Source organism: Chelonia mydas, chromosome 1, assembly GCF_015237465.2.
Source record: "Chelonia mydas isolate rCheMyd1 chromosome 1, rCheMyd1.pri.v2, whole genome shotgun sequence".
In the NCBI taxonomy this organism is placed as follows: Eukaryota; Metazoa; Chordata; order Testudines; family Cheloniidae; genus Chelonia; species Chelonia mydas.
The window spans coordinates 143023150-143027654 of record NC_057849.1 but is presented as its reverse complement, the minus strand read 5'-3'; the positions used below and the strand labels follow the sequence as shown (position 1 = coordinate 143027654).

The 4505-nt window shown below is 41.3% G+C and overlaps 1 long non-coding RNA gene across 1 annotated transcript; it reads right to left on the bottom strand.

Annotated features, from left to right (window-relative positions):
- Nucleotides 1-1842: 1842 nt before the first annotated feature.
- On the bottom strand, nt 1843-4089 carry LOC122462132. The gene is made up of 3 exons (XR_006284507.1): nt 3936-4089; nt 3437-3488; nt 1843-2883 (listed from the first exon to the last, which is right to left on the bottom strand). It is a non-coding gene; the product is annotated as an uncharacterized LOC122462132 (long non-coding RNA).
- Nucleotides 4090-4505: the final 416 nt, after the last annotated feature.

Genomic DNA, 4505 nt, shown 5'->3' with positions numbered 1-4505 from the left:
CTAGAATAAAGGACTGATAAAGTAAATCAAATCAAAGTCATGGAGATACAGTGGGGGTGACGCTACTGGCTTCCTTAATGGAAACAAAACTGATTACTGTTTGTCTACTTTAAAGTGCTGGGCAGTGATAAGAACAAAGGCCATTCTGTAGGGACAGAGTCCAATCACACTTCAAATCCAATCTTGAAATGCTGATTAGGCCCAAAAGGTCAATCTGTTTAGACATCGAAATGTACCTTCCTTAGAGGATGGCTTCTTTATATAGTGCAAGAGAAGCCCCAGATATTATTAATTTTATTTTATTGACCTCTCCCTTACTTGAGGCTTAACACCAATCAAATGACTTCAAATGTACTACTTCAGATTTAGGACCTTATTCACCATAGTATTTAAAAAAAACATGGCTAACTTTAAGCAGAGGTCAAATGAGCAAAGAAAAGCAGTGTTCTTGTCCAAGATCTGCCCTTGATAGTCATTAAAATGAGACCTCACTTACAGTAGATTGCGCACAGATTTGCGATATCGCACCCCCCACGCACGCTCTATTTCTTAAATGAGGAAAGGCCTTAATATTGACATCTTAAGTCATTATTGGACATGGAGTTTAGACCTCAACAAGATGAGTGGGACAGATCACAGCTATCAGATGTTTTGTTCCAGTCTCTGGAACTTCACATCATAGAGCTCTCTCCATCAACCACATTAGGTTCACAGTGAAGTTTTATTCAGTCATAAGAGCTAGAGATTTACCTTTTTAAAAAAAATGAAAGCTCAGATTCTGGAGAACAGATAGTAGCTTTAGAGAAGTGCTGGTACAACATATGGGCATGTGCCATCTGTTTCCCGAGTCAATGGGTTTACTAGTTTACTTAAAGTTGATCACATGCTCAAATGCTTTACTGGACTAGGGCCTTACACCAATATAAACAAAAAGATAGTTAGTTCATTCATATTTTAAAATCTGGAAGGGCCCTTCAAAGGTGTCAGGATTAAAAAATAACGGCCTATCCACTGGAGCAAGATTTCCTGTGCTGCCAATTCTAGTACAGTAACTCCTCACTTAAAGTCGTCCCGGTTAACATTGTTTCGTTGTTACTTTGCTGATCAATTAAAGAACATGCTCATTTAAAGTTGTGCAATGCTCCCTTATAACGTTGTGTGGCAGCCTCCTGCCTTGTCCACTGCTTGCAGGAAGAGCAGCCCGTTGGAGCTAGCTGGTGGGGGATTGGAACCAGGGTGGACCGGTAGCACCCCATCAGTTCCCTCCTCCCTAAGTTCCCTGTGAGGCAGCCACCCAGCAGACTACCAGTTGCTGTCCCTCCCCCCACTGCTATGTGCTGCTCCTGCCCTCTGCCTTGGAGCTTCTCCCAGGAGCCTCCTGCTTGCTGTGTGGGGGGGTGGGGCGGGAAGAGGGGGGTTAATGTCAGGGTGTCCCCCTCCTTCCTGCTCCTACCCCCTGCTTACCACACAACAGGGCTCAGGACGGAGGGAGCTTGCTGATTTATTTTAAAAGGCAATGTACTTAGAGTGGAGTCAGCGTACTTAAAGGGGCAATGCACGTCTCTCTCTCGCTCTCTCACACATACACACACAGAGGGTGTGTGTGTGTCTGTCTGCCATGCTGTCTCCCCTCCCTCCATTTGTGCTGCCTTGTAGAGTGTGAGGCTACATTAACAATGTGTTAACCCTTGAGGGCTCAGCAGAGTGCTAGTTCATCAGCACCTCTACCAAGCTTCACAATCATCATTGCTGTGTACAGTATTACATTGTTCATTTAAAACTTATACTGTGTGTGTGTGTGTGTGTGTGTGTGTGTGTGTGTGTGTGTGTGTGTGTGTGTGTATATATATGTCTTTTGTCTGGTAAAAAAAAGTCCCTGGACCCTAACCCCCTCTATTTACATTAATTCGTATGGGGAAATTGGATTCTCTTAACATTATTTCGCTTAAGTCGGATTTTTCAGGAACACAACTACAATGTTGAGTGAGGAGATACTGTACCATTTTTTTTTCCAAACCAAAACTAAATATGCTTCACATACCTTTGCCAGGTCAAAAAAAAAGTTCCTTTTCACCCTCTTACAGTATATGTAACTCTAAAACATCAACTTTTATTGGATAATATGAAGTGCATTTACTGGACCACTAAAATAAATTAATTATGATGTGTATATACACAAAAGTGTTTTGTGTTGTTTTTTTCTTAAAAGGGAATCAGTTCACTGTCTGAAATGCAAACATTAGATATTTCCACTTATAAAGTGCCAGCCTCCCTCATCAACAATGCTCTGTATGTTGCCCCCCATACCAAAAAAACAAAACCTGTAAACAATTGAAACAGCTTGAAATACGTATTATATAAAAACCTGGTTTCATGCCAAAGATAAATCATCATCATCAGACAGTGACTGATTAAATCAGAAAGCATAACATTTCTAAAACATAATTGTTTTCAATTAATTTCTCCAAGTCAGGAGAAGTCAGTTGAGGTGGTTTTCCAGTGGAAACAGTTCAGTACCCTAAAGATTGGTTTTAATTAAGTGTTTTGCAATATTTTTTTTCCCAGGAAAAAAAAAAATGAATGAAGCATACATATTTGGGTTTTAAATTTTTTGTGCATCTTTCTCCTGCAGCAGAAGAGTTTTTTCCTGACATTATTGGGGACAGTGGTGCTGGAACTAGGCGTGCTGCCACACCTCCTGGCTTGAAGTAGTAATAACAAACACCAGATATATGGTTCCCATCATCAGCCCCCTGCCACTATGAAAATTATTCCAGCTCCCCTTTCAGGAGATGGAGATGGATTGAGATGGATACAGTCCTATCCACTGGGCCTGATTGTCAGAGGTTCTTAGCACCTGAAGCACCCATTGACTGAATACTTCTGAAAAAGAAAAAAAAAAAGTCAAACCCATATATATATATATATATATATATATACACACACACACACACACAAAACCACACTCTGTATGTAATAAGGCCTATTCACAGCCATTCTCTTTGTCAGATAAGAGCTAGTTTAGTACTGAAGTGCCTGGGGTGAAACTGAGGACACTTACCCTAGAAAGTCCTTAGCTGACTGATTGTTGCTATACTCTATAACCCTGTCACAGGCATCTCCTCCATAATAGAATCCATCTGTGACAAGGCAGCTCCTAAGAGGGTTATTGAAATAGTTTATTGCACCTTCCACTCTTAATTTTAAAAGCTGTTCAGGGCAGAGCGGAAACACCCAGATTCCTCTTATGTAAGATTTCACTGCAGCACAATTTCAAGGGCAGATCAAAAAGTTAGGCTATATATATATATATATATATATATATATATATTCATTTTCCCTTTTAACTCCTTGTAGCAGGCCACCAAAGCATGATGAAACGCAGGTTATGCTATTGCCTCCATGCAAAAAGTAAGAAAATAAAAACAAAGTTTACCTTCTTCTTTGGTAAATGTAGAGTATTAATATCCCCAGTCCAGTAGCAAATTCTAAAGCAAAAGGAATAGGGCTTTATGACATAGGAGTGTAAGGGGTCATTCACCACCTAGTGCACCATCTCATGGCCAGGCATGGTGAAGTAGCCCCCATCTTTGACACCCCATATCAACAGTTCATCCAAACCTGCAGCAGTTTGCTCTTTTTCATGACTCAGCTGTCTGGCCATGGCTACTTTATAGTCACCATCCTTGCGAGGTAGCTCAGAGACCAACAAACAAGAAGTCTAATGATTATGCCAGGCCTTCAGCCCCACCCTAGGCTATCTCAATAATCCTCGCCATGTTGCATCAAAAGAGCCCTTACATCCCTTTTCCTAGTGGCAGGTAAGGGAACCTAAGCCCTCCCTGTCCCCTGGGTTCTAGTCCAGGGACCCCGTACTGTGCAGCTAAAATCTGCTAACTCAGATAAAAATGATGCTTCTCTGGGTTGCTCCCTACCTTCAACTCCCAGCCCTTTCCCAGAAAAACTCATTCCATTATTTTGTACTTAGACGTTTCAATTCTTTGAGCTACTTTTTGCCAGTTTGCTGTTACAGGGTCCACAGCAGACTCCCTAGCCATCTCCTTCTGCTCTCACCACAGCTGTTGATGGTCTGCCAATTAGCCACAGCTGAGGCGGTAGCTACTGTCTCTTAATCTCTTAGTGGTTGTGGCAGGATGGGGTTTTAACACTTTATCACACAGCCACTATACCAGAATGAAGGGGCACTTTCAGAGTGATCTTAATGTAATGTTTTGCACTGAAAATTGACTGTAAATATGCCAAAGTGACTATTAAAAAGGCATCATGATGAAGCTCAACGTTTGTCTTACCTTGATTTCTTTAGCAAATGTGTCTTTAGTTTATAAATCAACATTTCCCCCTAATTGGCAGCCATGCAAACACATTGTGGGACCTGAATGCCAAGCTAGGTTTGTTGCTACTTACAAACCTCATCAACAACAGTTTATCTACAAGCGACATTTTGTCATGAATCAGAGGGGTAGCCATGTTAATCTGGATCTGTA